General features: G+C 29.6%; 1 pseudogene across 1 annotated transcript; it reads right to left on the bottom strand.

Annotated features, from left to right (window-relative positions):
* Positions 1–3,345: 3,345 nt before the first annotated feature.
* LOC114377361 lies at positions 3,346–5,039 on the bottom strand (annotated as a pseudogene). Its single transcript, XR_003659069.1, has 5 exons — positions 4,611–5,039; positions 4,340–4,437; positions 4,194–4,259; positions 3,936–4,109; positions 3,346–3,748 (listed from the first exon to the last, which is right to left on the bottom strand). The product of XR_003659069.1 is annotated as a DAG protein, chloroplastic-like (transcript).
* Between the last annotated feature and the right edge of the window lie 15,140 nt (positions 5,040–20,179).

The following is a 20,179-nucleotide window of genomic DNA, read 5'->3' as shown; positions in this document are numbered from 1 at the left end:
CTCCCAACAACCGCAGAATTCTTATCTATGCTAAAATGTCCACATGCAATTATGAGAGGAAAAAATAAATTTTACTTTATGAAGATACTATCCATAAAAGAAATATTAATTTTACTCAAATATTAAAATACTTTTTCATAATGCATTTTTTTTTGTATTTCTGTATATTACATTATTCATCTTATCTTATAATTATCTCTCTCTTATTTTTTAAATTATTAGTATAAAATATTGTGAAAATGACGTTTTTTTTACCAGACAAGCCAAAACCCATGTGACTCACCAACCCCTAAACAAGTAGTCGGTGAGACTAACCTAAGTATGCCAAAGTTTCTCTTTCTTCCTACTCACAGAATGAGGGATAAAATATAAAATAAAAACCAGGAACAAAAACAACAAATGAAATCTCTAAAATGGTTCTAACTAAATACCATTTATAGTAAAGTCATTGAAAGGGGTATATTTTCTGGGTGAATTATGGATTTTTGAGTATTCCCTTGGCTTAATGGCCGAAGACTGAAACTAATCTCTCCAGGTTATCTAGCCCCTTATTACATAAACCGCTAACAAATAACACAACCTAATTAAAATGAAACCCCGCCAGAATATTATTGACCCACAATATTTGCAATAAGAAAATATATATATTCGAATAGCATTACACGACAATAGTATTGCGTTAAGTAGGAGTTGTGGGACTAACTGATAGATATCAATTCTAACCAGCAAAGCAAGAGGCTTTGTATTCAGTTTTAAGATTAAGACGAGCATATGCATTTCAAAGCTGTACGATTGCTGACATCAATCTTTTGAATTCAGTGATGGCTATTGGCTAAGTGGCCAAGTAGCCAAGTAGCCAAAGTGGTTCGTTTATGAGAGTGACATAAAAAGCATCATCATTGATGATTTGCCAAGATAATGCTAACTACCCGGAACTATTTTATTTCGATAGTACCTTCTAAAATCAAATTTAATTAAATAATTTAAATTTTTTAAAAGATAAATAGATAAAATAAACAACATTTCATATGTAGTATTTATTACTTTTTTCATAGAAACAAAAAAAAAACTACTTTTTTCATTATCGAGGTTGCTTAAGCTTGAGAAAGATTATAAAGAGGTTCAAGCATTCAAATCCCGACTTGAAAATGAGGTAATTTACGTATGTTTAAAGGCTTCAACGCAAAGCACGAGGAGTAGTTCTGGCTCAATTAACAAACTAGGCTTTATTTAAGCGAAATTGGTCAGCAGTTTTAAAACTCAATTAATAACTTTTGACTAGAACAAAATGGATACTTGAATAAAAATTATTCCCACACTCAAGATATTAAAAATCTTTAATTTTGGGCCTTGGTAATCAGATCCAATTAACCAGTTGAACTCTCGTCTTAACAAAAATAAATAAATCATTGTTAATTATACTCCACAAGGTTTGCCTATGATTATCTCCAGCAATAAAACAGGTATCCTGATTATATACATCGTTTTCTCGGCGGATGGTGGCTATAACGAGTACAAACGAAATGAATTCGAAAGTGTTGAGTCTCTTTTTGTATTTTAAACTGTTACTCAAATAAATCCATACCACTTAGTACTCAACAATAAATTTCTCGTGCAAAAGCTATTTAGTTTTGAAAATTGTTTCTAAAAAAATATTTTAAAAACCAAATACAGAAACTAGAAGATGTTTTATAATCCTCTTCTTTTTTTTCAAATACTCTGTTCAGGTGTTCAGAAAACAAACTTTAAAAAACACAAATATACTATTAAGTATGCTAGACAAACAAATTTTGGGAAACAGAACTATTTTTCAAACCAGGAAACAAACAAATCCTAAAATTGTGTTTTCATTTTTTTTTTTTGAAGAAAAAATTATGTTTTCATTTTAAATATTTTATTTTAAAGATGTGTATAAAATACAGTAAAAAGGAAAATAAATAAAAGAAAAACTACCTTCACCCGTTTTCTATACAAACTTTTGAAAACAGAACAAAATAAAAACAATTTATTTTATAATTAAAAATGAAAACAAAAATGATTTTCTCAAACCAAAAAAGGTCCATAATTATATTTAATTTTTCCTAAACACTAAAAAATCGTGCAAAATCCAAAAAAAATCTCTCATCAGTGAATAATGAAAGGAGAAAGACTTTTAGTTTTTAAATTAGGAGGGTGAGTTTTTTTAGTCCTCAAATTTAAAAATGTTTTTTTTAATCTCTGAAATTTGATATTATTTTTTGTAGTCACTAACATAATAAATAATACTTTAAGGCGATTTTTAGCACTATGTAACAATTTCAAAACACAATTCAAGCAACTAAAAAATAAAAAATAATTTATGCCAATTAAAAACTACCATAAAATATCAATTATATCGGAGACTAAAAAAAGTAATGTCAAATTTCAGGAACTAAAAGAATATTTTTAAATTTCAGAATTAAAAAAAGTACACACCTTAATAAGAATTTTTTTTTTCAATAAAGAATTGTTTTCAATAGAGAATTGAGTTGATTTTCTTACATAGAATCCTCATTTATGTGTGAATAACACATACGTTTTTTCTATAAATACATTTGAAATCTTTTATTAGTGCTTGAGCTGGATGATGAAAAATTATCATATCCTATTCTTTCACAGGATGGATCTATAAGAATTCACCTATCCCAAAAAAAAATTAAAAAATAACTGACTTGAATGATATTGTATTAAGAACTAAATTGACTAAGGAAATGGGTCATAATTATTATGAAGAACCCGCATGGCCCAGTATCGTAGGCTTAGCGGTTCCAGAACCTAGAACCATCCATGATTGGGGACCCGTGGTGGATTCATTTGCAACTCCTTTGGAAATATTACCGGCGTGGTTTCTTTCTGGTGTTTCAAATAGTTCATACAGTACCTAATAAGTTATTGGGTGTTCTTTTAAGGGTTTCAGTATTAACAATACCCTTTTTGAAGAATGTTAATAAATTCCAAAACCCATTTTGCCGGCAAGTAGCAACCACCATCTTTTTGATTGGTACTGTAGTTGCCCTTTGGTTTAACGTTACCTACCGAGAAATAATTATATTTTCTTTTTGCAGCCAAACAAAGCATAACTGTTGCATACTTCCACATAAAAATCATCTCTAGTTGCCCTCGTCAATGCTGTTAAATTAACTATCCTCAACAAAACAACTGCTATATTTTATTTGGCAATCATGGATGGTTTATGAATGCACCGATTTCCAAGTTCTAACAAATTTGCATTGGCCTACTACACTGATGGGGGAGTCGGCAGGATGAAGCCCAGCAAAACTGAGATTATTGTAGCAAGACTAACTTAAGGATTCATCAATTGGCTGCTTAAGATAATGACAAAAGGCTATATATGCATATTATCTAAACTTGTACAGTTCATATCAGTCACTTTATGTGTTAATATTGTAGCTGCCATGAAACTTGCAGAAAAAGTTATCACGAAAACAAACTGGTTGCACGATAAGTAGCTCTCCAAATTACACAGACAAATAAACCTAACAATTGTCCCACATGTCATACTCATAGTCCAAAAGCACATATTCCTCAAGATGAATTGTGAAAATACCAGTTTGAGCTTGCAAGAAACATTGTATGCATCTGATGAGAATTCAACCCAAGTTCAATCTTCTATTTGATAAAATGACCATGAGCATGATAGAGCTGTGATAAGGAGCAGCTTTCACTTGGCATTAGTTACTATCAGCAAAACTGAAACTCACCTGCAAGGCTGCAATAATAGCCAAATCAAGAAATTGCAGAGCTTGATAAAAAAAAAAAAAAAAGTAATGAAACAGTGTGACATTTAGTGTAAGTTAAAAATGAAGCCAAGGATTTGTGATACTTGACTCAGGTATCAATAAGTAACGAGAGACCAAAAACATCCAAAGAGTGGAGTAGATAATTCAATGCACAACCTCATGTAGAGGATGAATCGGAGGCAGCGGCCTCTTGTCTTGGCCTTCTGCGGTCAGGGGGAGGGCCATCTCTCCGTCTCTCATACCTTCTACTCTCATTCTTTGGTGCGCTACGTTTCGGTTGGTAGGTAGGGTACTTACAAGGAATAATCTCCCCATTTATGTACTTGTCACCTAAATCCAAAGAAGAACAACATAATCAAGCAGTAGAATATGAAATACTACAGAAATCAATTAGTGTAGAAATTAAAAAGAAACCTCCGTAGTCTTTATTCTTAACATCTATATAGGAGTCTGGCAGTACCCAAAGAACCCCAGGCAAACCTACAAGCATAAATAAGAGATGGTGAATCAATATTCATCATCAAGTAACCAAACAGGGGAATTGGGAATTGAAAGATTACCCTTGAATTTCTCGGAGGTTGCTTCATCAACAGTGCACTGAAATCCAGTGTAAGTGGTGGTGCTAAAGGCATACATGTTCTTTTTAGCTTCCTCCATGCTGATATACAAGCACAAAACGGAAATTTGAGGAAAAATTGACAAAAACAAAGTCCTCCGCAAAACAGAACTTGCATCTAAATTGGTACATAGACTAATAGGAACTATATGGCGCATATGAATTCTACGTGTATTCCAAATTGAAAGATAACTAACGGTAAGAAAGAGAAGAACCTTCCCAAGACAGTGGCAAGAGTGTCGAGGTACGTGTCAATCATCTGTTCACGGGTGGGTGCAGGGTCCTTTGGAAACTCCATCACAATCAGCCAATGGTTGTAGTCACAACCAGGTAACATTATCGTCTCCCTCTGGTCGTTGTTGTTGCTGCTGCTGCTCCTTTTCGCCGAGAAATCCCCATCCAGCGCCGCCCGAATCCGGTTACAATTGCGGGTTCGGGTCACGATAGAAGGAGGGAGGCGAAGATTCGTTACCGGGGTAAAGTTGGAGATTGGGGTTTTGGGGTGATAAGGTAGAGTTAGGGTTTTAGCGGAAAAGGAAAACGTGACTGTCGCCATTGTAGGATCGGTCGTGAAACTGAACTGAGTCCAAGAGAGCGTAGTAAAACGATAAGGCTCCCTCGACGACAGATTTTTTTTTTTATTTGATACGGCGTCGTCACCGACAATCTTGTAAGAAGATGCTAGACTCATTGGGTCAAATTTTCAGTCCAGTTTCATCAGAAAAATGGGCCTTGGGATGACACTTAAAGAAAATATGAGTGTAAAGAACTACTCCCTTAACCTTTTCCCAAGGCTGCATCTTGGGCCTTCGTTAGGGTCTTGTCTCTTCGTGTTTGGTTGCCTTTGACAAAATTATTATTATAGTATTGCTACTAGTAGTTTGCATAAAAGAAACGAAAAAAGATGACATGCAAAGACTAAATTTCAACGAAATTAACTTCTAATCCACAAAACAATGTTTCATTTAGTTTTTTTATTTTATTTTTCGTAGGGGGAGAAAAAACACGGTTTTTATGTCACATGTAGTGATGTAATCATGCACTTTTCAATAATACATATCCAAGCGCTAATTAATCTGCGTGGTTTAAGTAACTTACCCTGGAACTTATATATGCAGTTGACCGAACAACAAGAAGAGCTCAGTATATAAAGCAGTTCTGATTTTAATCAAAGACTTAATTAAATAACTTGATTCAATTTGGAGTCCGGACAGAATCTTGAGATTAGGTGCAACTTACACCTGGAGGATGGAGAATAATAGATTTCAATTCAACAAAATTGCCATTCCTTGTATGCCAATCATGGTTTAGTCTCGTTAGAAAGTATGTTTAATTTTCACTTAGAAACCTAAACTCATTATTTTAGTAAAAGTTACAAAAATATATTGGCTCAAATTTGAGATTTTCCAAAGCAGAAATCAATTAAAGGAAGAACATTCAAAAGATAAGGAAGAAGAATTATGTTAACTAGTATTTTAGGATTACTTGTTCATAAATCAAATGAAAGTGATTTCTTTTAAAAAAATGTATGATGTGTAATTCGCAACAAAATATTTTTATAATTTTTAATTACTGCTCTTAAAACATTCGTCAAAAATCAGCCATGCTTTGTTACCCTCGGAAACAATTTGTTTGTGGCAACTTGTTGAAGCAATGAGGAAATTGGAGATTCATTATTTACTTTTGGACTCTGGTTTTTCTTCTTTTTATCATTTATTTTTTTCATTGTCGTCTTGTATTTGTTGTTTCTGTTTCGGACAAATTCACGATTATCCTCTCTGTGTTTTCGCCTTCAGTTGAGTTAAATAACCTCTTTATTTTTCCTTTCTCTAAACTTGAAGAGTAGACTACCTTATCAGTAAATGGATAGGCAAGAGCAGTTTAAACTTCTTTTCGTGGGGCAATTGGAGTTTAGCACTTGGATAGTTGGATGTAAGAAGCATTATCGTTTCACGTTTCTATGACAAGGAATTGTTAAGACTTTGGTAAGTGCACCAAATCGTTACAAGTAGTGAATCTCGAAAGTCCGAGTATCGTGTCCACAGGGATTTTATTGCACTTATTAAATACTTCTCAATTTGTAAATGAGAGTAAAATAGTAAAAACAGGAATGAAAGTAGGAATAGAGTGCTATCACAAAAAAAAGTAAATATGATATTCATTATCAATGGTATTCGTGCTACCCACATCTGTTAATTACTTACCCCTGATGCCTCACATTGACAAGCCTATCTTAACTACCTATCTCCCAACTGTTTTTGGGAAGATTCAATAATTAAAATGCATTAGGATTAAGTCCCTAAAACTGATGCATGCATTGAATCTTAAATATTTATTGGGGATTACCCTCTCCCGAGCGAATAAAACCCAAAAAGAAATCTAAGAATGAATGCAAGAATACAAGAAAAGAAATAGAACAGAAAAACCTGGAATAAATTCCTTTGCATTGATAACTCTTGAAGCTCATTGTACATCGTTGGCTTTTTAGGCCTGCCAGGCCCTAGCTAGGGGATTAGCCACTCATGGCCATTAAGAACTTACAACTGGGGATAAAAGGAAGAATGGGGCTAATAAAACAAAGATAGGAGATTAACCACCCATGGCCGTTGAGGGCTTACAACTGGGGATGAAAGGAAGAATGAGGCTAATAAAACAAAGAATAAGAAGAGAGGAAGGAAAGCTCAGACTTAGAATGCTTAGAATAGTGCTCTGAGACGAGGTGATGTTTCCTTGGGACTGCCTCTCTATTTATAGTTGCTGAAGTGGGCTTATGGGCCTTCGTAATCACGCTCAGCGCCACACCTCGCGCTTAGCGCGTTCAGATCGCGCGCTGGGCGCACCATGCACGCTGGGCTTGTGCTTCTATTGGATCACGCGCTGTGCGCCTAGCTGGGCTTAGCGCGCGTAACGGTCTGCTCCTTTGTGCTTAACGCCACGCTTAACGCCTGCAGTTAGTTGCGCGCTTAGCGCTTGATGCGCACTTAGCGTCCCTGTTGGGCTGGGCCTGCTTCAGATTTTCTTCTTTCTTTCCTTTCTGTTGTCATTTTTGCTTAATGTATCCTCATTTTCCGCATCTGCAACCAGAAATTCAGTTTAATTAATTTTTTCAACTTTTAATTATAAATAACTGCTAAATAATTAATTTTAAGTCAAAATTTAACTATTTAACTCCTATAAATTCACAATTATTTAGCAGTTATCAGGAATTATCTCAGATTCTCAAAAATGGTTTGACTTGTTAAATAAACATAATAGACCAATTATTGTATTTCGCTTCTAAGATTGTATTTAAGTTCACTTAGCATTCTGTAAAAAAAAATAAAAAATACTTAGTATTAAGACGATGTTGCGTGACAAAAACTAATAGATCTCAGGGACCATTTTCAGTTTAATTAATTATATCCTATACTTTTACTACTTAAATTGATTTCAGGGACCATTCAATTTAAATTAAAGCTGTTTTGCCTTTTGCACGTATATGTTGCGTGAGGAAAACTTATAGATCTCAGAAAATATTAAGATGATGCCTTAACCAGTAAATTGGGAAAAATGACTTCAAGTCTCTTTCATACGAATTTCAAAGAGAAAAGTATTTGATGGAAGACAACAAATATTGAACGGTAATATTGACCTAAGTTTTTTGTTAATAAATTCTTTTGGCCGTTCAACATTAATTCTCTTATTTGCACAATTATAAATTTTTACGACTTTCTAATTTCAATTTAATCTTTTAGTCTATTATTTTACTTAATTTGGTCAAGTTTTTTTTAGTGAGATGGTTTTTATTTAAGTTTCTTGTTATTTAATTGAGTTTCTTTTTTTTTTTACTTATTAATGTTTTTTTCTTCTTTACTTCATTTCTCAACTGACAGAGAGTTTTCTAAATGAAAATATTTTAAAAAATTTCTTGTTTATTAATTATACTTTCTAACTTATCACCAATTAAATAATAAAATATGTTGGACTTTTATTTCTTCTTCATTTAATTTATATTTTCTCATCACCTCACCAAATCAACATTAGAAACTCCCATAGTAGCTTACAAACCGACACTATCCAATCTCTCTTTTTCTATACTTTTTGTTATCCATTTTGGGCCTCCAACCGTGATTCTAAAATTAGCATTTGATAACTCCTCAGTATACACTATTTTTTATAATGGAAATATCTTTAAAAATGATTATTTAGTAGTTATTTATACTTAATTGTTAAAAATTGATATTTTTCCTATTCATTGCTTTCAGATATAAAAATGAGGGATTCAAAGCCTAAAAGATGAAGAAAATAGCAAAAAGTTGAAAAAAGGTTCAGTCCAAGACACGCTCAGTGCGAAAACAAGCACTGATGCTAAGCGAGGAAGAGACACGCTAAATGCGAATACAGGCACCCATGCTAAGCGAGCATAGCGCGAGTACGCAGACTCAAGTCCACTCCAATAACTATAAAAAGAGAATCAAGCCAAAGAACACACCAAGTCTCAAAGCATTCTAATATACACCTAAAGCCTGAGAACTGTCCCTTAGGAAATTCTTTCTTCTTTTTCATCATTTTCTATTTTTTTTTTCATCCCTTCTCCTCAATCAATTCCTATATCCCTTTTCTAGTGTAAGGCCTCTTATGGTCAAGAGAGACTAAACCCTTAGTTAAGGCTTAGTAGACCTAAAAAGTGTATTGTATACTTCATATTTATTAATGCAACATGTGTTTTCTTTCCTATTAATTATCATTTCTTACTTTTAATTTCATGCATCATTCATCCTTGCATCATTTTGGGGGTTAGGTACTCGATGCATGAAATTAAAAGTTTTGCATGCATCAGTTTTAGGAATTAATCGCTCAACACAGGATAATTTCTAATAGAACTAAAAGAAAGAGATATCTTAATAAAATCATTGTTAGACATAGAATGATTGCATTATGCCCATGCATCAAAGCAAACATCTAAAATTAGAACTTCATACATTTCATCTATTGAATCTTTGCAAAAATATTTAGGAGATAGATAAGTCAAATAAGCTTATCATCGTGAGATATCGGGGACAAATATTCTAATAGACATGGGTATGATAAATTCACCTGATTGATAGAGAAAAATAAAAAAAATACATCTTAGACAAATAAGGCATGATAGGTCCTAGCATTCTCGTCTCATTGAATTCCCTATTAATTCTTTTGTCTTCTATTATTTCCTATGTCTACTAATATCTATTTAGTTAATGTTTTTTTTTTTTACTCATCTTTTATCCCATCTTATATTTTCTTTTTATAAATTAAAAATTATCTAACGTAAGTACAAAACAAAATTCCTGTAAAAATTTATATTCATACTTGTGAGTCTTTACTACTTAAATGTTTGCTACTTAAATGTTTGGTACAATTGTTAAACGGTTAACATCATTACAAACTAATTATTAATCTCAAATTCATCCTGATTATTATTAACAATTTTCATAATGATCTATACGTTTATAATGAAGAATCAAAATATATATCATCTAAATTAAAATTCAAACAAAAGGAAAAAATGATAAAATAAAAAAAATAACATAAAAAACTAAATTTTGATAAAAAAAAATGTCAAAAAAATAATTCAAAGACTTATTTTAAAATCTATTTTTATGTATAAATAGAGTAGTAGACTTGAAGATTACCTCCCACTTTCTTCACTTTTTTAAATGGTTCACCATCTATAATGAGACTCCCATTTACAATTAATGAGAGTAATAAAATTTTCTCACTCTTTTATATCTATGTAATTTTTTTATTTTAATTTAGGTTTAAGTTATAGAAAATATAATAAAAAATTATTAGCAAATAAAATATTTGTTATCAATATATAATATTAAATTTATCCTTATCAAAAGTTATTCATGTCACTTTTAATCCATTTAATAAGTATGTTATAGTATTAAAAAAGGTTTTTAACATTATGAAAATTTGAATTTCCTTTTATCTAAGTACTAATCTCATGAGTGTTTTATTTAGTTTTAAATTATAAGAAGTAAACAATTAGTGAATTGAAAAATACTCTTATCTTTTGAAGTTTTTAATTTAAAATTTATTACTTTTATATTTATTTTTTCAGTTTACTTTAAATAATATATAAAATTTATCGTTGCGTTATATAATTAGAAAATAAAGATTACTTTAATTAGTTTGTCTTTTTTGTTAATTTATACACCTGGCAGGAGTGGAACTAGTAGCAAACAGAAAGGAGAAAAGTAGGTGTGGCTTTGTAAGTTCCATATTCTTTCTTGTGTAATAATGACAAATAGATAAAAGGAGAATGCGTAGATTATTTTCAACACATTACTCAACTCCATTTTAGATTTCAAAGTCCTTTCATCCATTAGAGTATAATTGACCCCACGCTGATCATGAAAAGTAAAAAGTGAAATTTTAGAATGAAAAAAGAAGAAGAAGAGAAGAAGAAGAAGTCACCCGTCGATGCAGTAATGATCTCATAAAATTGGAGTCAACGTTTTTTTGAAAGGAAATTGGACTCAACGTTAAAAAACGAGACACACACACTTCACTTGATGGGGTTTATTTCGTGGTATTATTGATATATAGTGCTATTTTTACAAATTTAAAGTTTTTAATATTTTAAGTCTATATTTTTTAACAAAAATTTATAAGTTTTTCCTATTGAACTAATTAAAAGTTACATGTTACTGAAAATTACAAAGTTTTGTTAAAAGTTGTAATTTTTGTATTTAGAGAAAATCAGATACTGGTAATAAAAAAAATTATGCTATATTAAAAATAGCAAAGTGAACTTGGTTTTGGTTTATTTTATATAGACATGGATGAACTGATCAGTGGTATGAATAGATTGTGAAGAAGAAGAAAAAAAAGATTTCTGTACAATACAACGCACGAGGTTTGAAGAAAGAAGAACGAGAAGTTTGTGGCGACTAGCTAATTGAAAACAGCGAATTTCATTTCAGCTCAAATGAAAATCGAGGATTTTGGATGATAGGCTGAGTAAGAAGTAAATTAACGGATTTAAAATAAAAAACATGAAATTAAGTATAATTAATTTAAATAAATATATCAAAAGAAATAAGTAATTAAGATTTAGGGGGGGGGGGGGGGGTAAATGCTACAATTTAATTAATAAAATGAAAAAATTAAGATTAACTAATTGATATTTCAAAAATAAATTTTAATATAAAATATTATTATAATTAAAAAGAAATTAAAAATAAATTATAATTTAGAATTTTCAAAAAAAATGAAATTTAAAAAATTTCAAAATAAGTAAAAAATGATAATAATTCCCTTGAAAAATTATAATAAAATTTTCCTAATATTCAAAAAAGAATTTTTGAATTTACAACATACAAATGTCCTAAGAGAGGTGATCATGTTTTTTTTAATATACAAATGTGGGACCAAATGTTGACATAGGGAACGTTTCCATCGATCAACAAGGGTCAATCATCCATGTCAACCCCACCAAAGACGAAGATTAATTAATTTGGTGAGATTTCCTTTTGTCCACGAATCAATGATTAAAAAAAGACTTGCCACTCTTTGGAATGCAAGATAACCGTGTGAAATGTGAACACTTGACAGACTTTTCACATTAAGCAAGTCAATTCTGATAGGGATTGCCGCGAGTGGAAACAAACCCTAATTATGATTATCTGCATAATATTTTACAGCTTTTAAACACAAGGGAAACGTATTCTCATACTAGATAACTTAGATTATATTTGCTTCCCAATTGTAAATGCAGCAGCAGAAATTTCAATGAATAAAACGCAGAAATAACAAACTTGCTCTTTTTGAGTTTTGTGTCCCGTAATGATACAAATTCCATTAGAAACGGCTACAAAAACATGGCTCGTAAAACTTGCTTTTATTTTCCATTCTGGGAGCTGATCATACGAATAATTATTTCTCGCATTATTAGGAAGCAGACAAGCAGTCCTCAATTTAAGTTGACCTGAATAGGTAAGCAATAAAATTATAAATGATAAGAATTTTAAGCTATATATTAAGAGTTGATGTCAAAGGTTCTTTATGTTATAGTATACGTGTTTAATTTTCTTGTATATATGCAACTCGGTTTGTATTATCCGGTATTGAAAACTTTGAAAATATGTTAAACTTAATTACAACATATGCTAAATGCTTTGCATTTTTTATAAGTCAAATTAAATGCATCTTCTTAATTAAAGAGTACAAGCAGTATTCTAATTCAGCAAAAAAAAAAAAAGAAGAAGCAAGATTCTAATTCTAAAACAATATTATAAATGAGTTAGGGAGCCTTTGTAGGGTTTTGATGTATACAATTCAAAAATATCCACGTTCCTATGTTTCCATAACGTCAATGCTTTGCATTTTATCCTTATGTATATAACTTCGTTGTTCTGAAAAAATTATCATGATATCTATTTTAAGAGAAAAAAAATATTTATATGTAAAATTTGTACAAAAATTGTTCGATAAAGGGAGAAATAAGAGGAGGGGAAATTATAAGATAAGATTATTTGATGTGAGAAAATAAAGAAAAAAATAATATTATTAAAAAGATATTATATAAATATTATTTTTAAAAGCTATCCTATATATAATTCATTCTCACGTACAACACATATATTGGATAACTAGGGCGGCATGTGTTATGGACTTGTGGAATTATGGCTGAATATATGTTTTCTAAATCAACAAATTCAATTATTTTAAACCCTAGCTACCTTACCTAACTTAACGCATTAAAACGTTTTACATTTTACGTATATAATTTTCAGGCAAGTTCTACCGTGAACTTATGAAGGATATGGTTCACGCATGAGTCGTTAATTTTTTTTATCGTGTCCCAAAAGATACCTTGTTTACAGACGTGTCCAAAACGCACAGCTCTTTTAAAAGTGTTAGCTATTGATGCGGATGAATCCAAAGATGGCTCTATATTTATTTATTTCCTTATGCACGTAGGTTAGCCCTAATATTCAATATAAAAGAAAGAAAGAAAGAAAGAAAGAAAGGCTAGTTCTAGTATTATATATAGTAGTACTATAAAATAATTAGTGGGCGGCTCTTGCTCTTCTGAGAAGAAGAAGCTTTAATTTGGAGTTGACTCGCCAACAACACTACAGGGCCATGGCCACCCTTATTAATCTACAAATTAATTAAGCAAGGGCGTATAAAACACATGTCTTTTTCTGGGAAGAAAATTAATAAGAAAGCCCCATACTAATTCTATTTTTATTTTATACTCACCCATGGAAGTCCAAACTCGTGGCCACAAATCTGCTTCATCTTCATTTAGGATAGGTTTGGTCGCTAGGAAGCCAAGAGAAATTAAAGAGAAATTTTTACTATTTAGTATGAATTTCACATTTATTTTAATTTAAATATTTATTCTCTTTATTATTTCTTTTCATTTTTTTCACTCTATCAAACCTATCCGTAGTCATTTCTTTCTCTCAATTTTCTGCCGATGTATAGAGCTCGTATTCATATGGCCAAGAATATTGTGTCACCTTGTGTATTATTTTCTTAATTTCCTTTATATATATATATATATATATATATACCAGTTCCAGTTTTGTGAAATTGCACACCTCAATATTACATAAGCATGACATCAACGATAGTCACCACATACTATTTACATACAGTAGTTATTCCAAATCTGGCCTAAATTTAATAACTTTTTATTAATGCTACACTTTGATTGTTGATTATTTTGCATCAATGATACACTTATTACTTGATTGTGGTGCCTATAATATAATTGCCCAAATGTAAAAGCTACTTCATTTTTTACTGTTAATAAATTACATGATGTCGGTTAAAAATGATTAAGAAATGTGTTTTATATTGAGTATTATATTAAAGGCTGAACAGGTCTCTGCCGTGACATGAGCAACAATGGGTCCAGGATGGTCATTTTCTCCTCTGTAAAAGGAAGGAACATTTTGGGAACAAAAGAAGACAACAAAGAAGCTCCAAAAAAGGTTTTGGACGGTCATGACCTAAACAAACAAGAAAGCGATCGTATCATCTAGACAATCAATGATATCCTCTTATAGTCTTAACTCTTATGGCCTTGTAATATATATGTTGCTAACGGGGTCAATACGTCTTTAGACGAAAATGTGGATGTAATTTGATCAAAATCATGTGATGCCATATCTCTCTACATTTTTTTCGTAGAAGGAAAAAGATCATTGAATGTCTTAGAGTATAGACACCGTGTAAGAGATAAAAAGACAGAAGAGGTGATTACTATAATTAATAATGTAATATTATAAGAAGAGATAAATGAAAGATGTTAACGAGGTAAAAAAGAAAATGTTTGTGTAATCGGAGATGGATCTAAAGGAAGCCAGCAAGGATTCGAGTCCCCTCAGAAACTTTTCATTTATATATACATATATATTTTAAAGTTAATTAGTATAAAATTATATAAATTATTTTTTTACATTGTTATTATAATAATAATTAGTATAAAATTCTATAAAATTATTTATATTTGTTGTTTTATTGTAATTATTAAAGTGATAACCAGTGTAAAATTGTATAAAACTAATTAGGTGTTTGTTGTTATTATAATAACAATTAAAATTATCATCATTTAATATAAAATTAGTTTTAATTTTATGTGTAAAAATAGTAAAAATATTTTAAAAAATTATATTTATTAAAAAGTTAGATATTTAAACAATTATAAAAAAAAGAAAAAAAATCCAGCCCCCCATATAAGTTTTATAGATAGTTTACTTTCCATAACCACAAAGTCTTATATTATTTTGGAGTCTAAGTCACATGTTATTTATACAAACATTCTCTTCTTTCAATCCATAGAAGTGTCTTTTAAGAACAAAATCGTGATGGTTAATCGTGCAACTAAGTGGATAATACCCTTGGATACAGAGTCCTAATAATGTTTGTGGATTTGAGATTGGAACAATGGCATTATAAAGAGGATTTAAGTCTCTCTTGTCTCTTAGTCTCGACTAGGAACTTGTTTTGATAACTACAAAATATCATATTGCTTAGAAGTCGATGACATGAGTTGTTTATAAACACTCTCTCCTCTTAATCCATTAAGACATGTTTTATATCGACCGAACCATAATGATTAACCAAACACCTAAGCAGATAATACCTTTAATACAAAGAACCCAAGAAGAGTATGGCTATTATTACTCAAATAAATATTTCATTAATAATAAAGGACAATGTAAGGCCGTGTAACCTATTTTAGTTCGTTTATATGCTCTTCTTTTTTTCAAAGGAAGAAATTCTTTTCTTTTTGTCAGCAAATTTATATAACTCATGGTATGGTGGTATCTAAACTCATATATAAAGTGTTTTAGTAGCGACAAAGTTATTTACACATCATTTAAGAATCAAGGTGAATGATCATTTGTAAATACTTTTTTTCTCAACCCATTGAAATATATTTTACTAAAGATAAAAGGGTAACAGTCCTTCAAATATTTAAATGGACAATACATGTTACATATGCTAAATAACCTTTTGTACACATTTTTTAACAATAGGGTTAGAAAATATGCATACAAGGTTATGAGACGTATTATTTTGTTATAAAAACTGAGATTATATCTTAGTAACATATACAACAATGGTTGACACAGGTTATTGATGATAAGCTTTTAATTTTGATTAAAAAGTAATACTAAAATAACTAAAATATAACATTTAAGTTTTGTATTAAAACTAATGGTAGTTAATTATCTTAATATATTGAGTTATATTAGTTTTATATATTTCATATTAATATTTAATAAAAATTATTGTCTAAAAAATTGATTCCTATTTTTTTATTTATAAGATTCAAGTTTAAAATAATGTTTGTTTTTTTTTTTATAAGATTCAATTTATGATATTATTTGTTTTAATTATTTTTAGACTTGAAATACTCTCACTAAAGAAAAAAAGAAAATGTATTGATGAACTATTAGAAGAGAAACAAATATTAATGATAAGGATAATTTTAGAAAAAATTATAAATTTAAGAAAAAAATTTTATTTTTAATTAAATTAATTATTTTTCTTAATTTTAATAAATTAGGTAATTAAGTCTTATATATAGGAATAGAGAAAATTAAACTTTTTTTTTATAAAAATTATAGAAATAAAAAAAAATTATAAGAACATACTTTCTCATTTACTTTTATGCATGCATGAACACAACCCACAAACTTAGATTCAAAATTTGTTTTCCTTATTAAAAAAAGTAGTAGAAAAGGAGTTTTTTTAATAAAATATTATGTGTAGTATTGATTTATGCATAAATTAAAATGAGATTTTTATTGATGATAAATAATTTTTCCTGAAAAATAATTATTCTAAATTACTGGAAAATTAGTAAATAAAAAAATAGAATGCAAATGAAAGAAAAATGAATGGGTAACTGGGTAATAAGTGTGAAGACTTGAGAGTCATACCTTTAGCCTTTGACTCATGGTGGGTTGGTGGTAAGAAGAGGTCCCACTTCCTATTGCACGCGCGCATGCTTGGTGGGTCCGTTGTTCACTCTTGCCGCCTTAACTGTAAACCAGGTCATAAGCATGACGTCATCTTTCCTCGTTTGCAGAATACTTTGGGTCGTAATTGATTTGCTTACTACGTCTAATTAAACTATCCATGGAAGTTTACAAGAACTACTGTACTAGTACTATAGTATAACGATTTTTTTTTAAGACAGGATAGTACAGCGAATTAGTTCCTATAAAAAAGATTATTATGGTTTCAATTCTCACTGTGCATGGGAGATATTCACATTTACTATTTGGCTATATTTTAATTAAGATTACTTATTCTTAAAAAAAAGTAAGATTATTATTATTTTTTCCTGAAAAATTAAGATTGGTTATCTGTGCGGTTTTTTTTGTTTTCTGAATTGCTTGGACAAGTCCCAAAACAGAATTATATATTATTTTTGGTAAAATATTTTCTCATATTATTTTTCTAATATAGTACATTCACAATGAAATAGGAAATAAATTTCCCCTTGATCTTCACAATCTTAGAGACAAGATCTACAAATTGGTTTTCATGATAGCTGAGATCCTCCACAAGCTTAACAACTTTAGTTCATTGAGTTTCAACAATAATTGCTCTATAACTCAAATTGCAAGCCATATTCATACCAAATAAAAATGGTCCAAAAGCCTTCACAATAATACAATGTTTAAGTCTTCTTGAAAGTACTTTCAGAAAATTTTCTTTATCATTTCAGAGCAAAGCAGCACAAGTAGCAAGAATTGTCGATGCAAGATAAAAATCATTACAATTAATTTTCATAGTACCTTATAGAAGTTTCTTCCACCTTCCAAAAATTTCATATTACCATTATATCATTCTTAATATCATGAGTAAACTTAATTCTACTTATATTATGTACATCACTTCAAATACTCGGAACTAGATTTAAAGTGTTTGTTCACTTATTACTGAAGATGAATTCATTTATTTTTGACCAAATACAATTAACAATAATTCTAAACATAGTGCTTCACTTCATTTTTATGAATTTTTTTATATAAAAAATAGCTATACATAATATATACTTGTGGAACTTGAAAGTATAATAATTGTTTTACTCTTTTATGTCACTCTGTATGATATTTTTTTTAATGAATGATTATTTTTGTGCAAAATATACAAAGAGATATATTATTTAGAAATAGTTGTTTATAATATTTTTTACAATACTATTTTACTTTATCATCACTAATCTTATTTAATCTCGCATTTATCTTTCTTTTCTTATTTTTATTTGTTGTAAAAAAAATATACAAGTATGAATAATTTCGCACCTGTAAATTATATATATATAGTGTCTGTTTTGTCTAGTCAAATTTTAAATTTTAAAGAAAATATATCTGTGTCCAAATACCAGCTGGATGGTTTGCCAAACGTTTGAACCTTCAAGCTCCAAAATTGTGAACTCAATATTAGGCAGTGGTCCATAACATAATATAACACGAATATGTTGCATGATTAGTACGTAAAGTAAACCAATAAATTCAACAAGCCACTCTCTGACAAATTAAAATTCTAAAGTTGAATACTTGCACTGTGGGGCGGAGGCTATGAACCATATGAAACAAGCATACTTAGGTTATGTCAAAGTAAACTTCATCTATTTGAAAAATGACAAAGTTTCTTACATGTCAATTTCCTCGCAATTTCAAAAGAAACAGAAACTTATGGATCTGACCTAACTTCTGTTACTGAATCCGAATGATCAAGTCCGACTTTTTTTTTTAATTTCTTTTTCTTGTCCTTGTCAAATATATATTTTATTTTATGTTGACAATTTTGTTTTATAATGATATTATAGTTGCTAAGAATTTCTTAAAACGGCAGTAAAAAAAGAATTACTCAAAATTGGATTTCATTTGCACTAATTAATTGGTATTTGATGTCAATTAATATACAATTCAAGTATAATATTTAAATAACCTATATTTTGGCTTAGGGTTAATAGTAATATATATTGAGCCCGACACTCGAAAGTCAATACATTTTTCTCTTCTGAATGGGCTGGGCAAAAGCCCCTAAAAGTCAATGCATACAAAGTTTTATACAAATAATTGAATATAGAAGTCGAAATACAAATCGTTTACTCCATTTGTAATAGAGAACTCTTTGCTCTTCCTCCTCCGGACTAACCATACTTAAATGATAGCAAATCTGAATTATCAGTTAGTAAGATATAATTAGTATGCTTAACGTATAAGTTGTATTATTACATGTTCTCTGTTCATGTAGATTTTGTTTATTTGTTGGACATGCCAAGAATTCAGGGCCCATATATCTAATTACGCCTTATTAGCTGATTGACCTCTTTATAGCGACCATGAGAATGTTAGTACACCATTGTATCAAATTTGGCCAGTTTATTTAAACTTAAAAAATATTTTTTTACAATAAGTAATTTTTTAAGAAATAGATAAAATTTATTTCTTAAAACAAGTATGTTTTTTTAAGTAAAAATAATTTAAACAAGCATACCAAAAAATTTGCATATTTTATTTATAAATAAATATTTTTTTAACAAATAAGTTTAAACAAAGAGGTCCAATTACATGACAATTTCTTCATAAAATTTAGTTTATATCAGTTGTGTAGATTGAATTAATTTACATTTTTTTGTCTTTGACCAATATTTTTCATAGGTGAAGTTATGAGATTCATAGGCGTTTATGAATTATGATTCGTTTTAAGTAATTTTTGGAAGAAAAAAGAACAAAAAAAATTATGATTTGATTTAAATCAATTTAAATATTTGAACCAAAAAATCAATTTAAATATAAAATCAATTTATGTGCAGGTATTTTAGAAATTCTGTATGTATTTGTTGTTTATTAGTGAAAAGAAAAACTCAATAGGTGTGATATATATTTTGAGGTTTTGGATGCTATATTGTATGTTGATAAATTAGAAATTATACATGCGCTTAATTAATGATGTGCTATTTATTAGTGACCATTTTAAAATTTAAACCCTTAATTGACATTGTTCGTAAAGTTTATGGACTCACACCACTTCTATATATTGTGACCAACTTTTGGTGGGTAAATTAATTACCAATTGATGAATTATTATTTTACACTGATTAAAAATTATATACATTTTTTTTGTCACATAGTCATGTTACATTAATATTTAAGTAAGAGATATCATATATATCGCCAATTATTTTATTTAGTTTATAAAATTGTGTAAATAAAATATACACAAAGGTGTCGCAAATTATAGACCTTAGTCAAAATGATGAGATAATGTA

The sequence above is a fragment of the Glycine soja genome, chromosome 11, assembly GCF_004193775.1.
Source record: "Glycine soja cultivar W05 chromosome 11, ASM419377v2, whole genome shotgun sequence".
NCBI classification, from domain to species: Eukaryota; Viridiplantae; Streptophyta; class Magnoliopsida; order Fabales; family Fabaceae; genus Glycine; species Glycine soja.
Note: the sequence above shows the minus strand (reverse complement) of the source record. Positions and strands in the feature narration are given on the sequence as shown.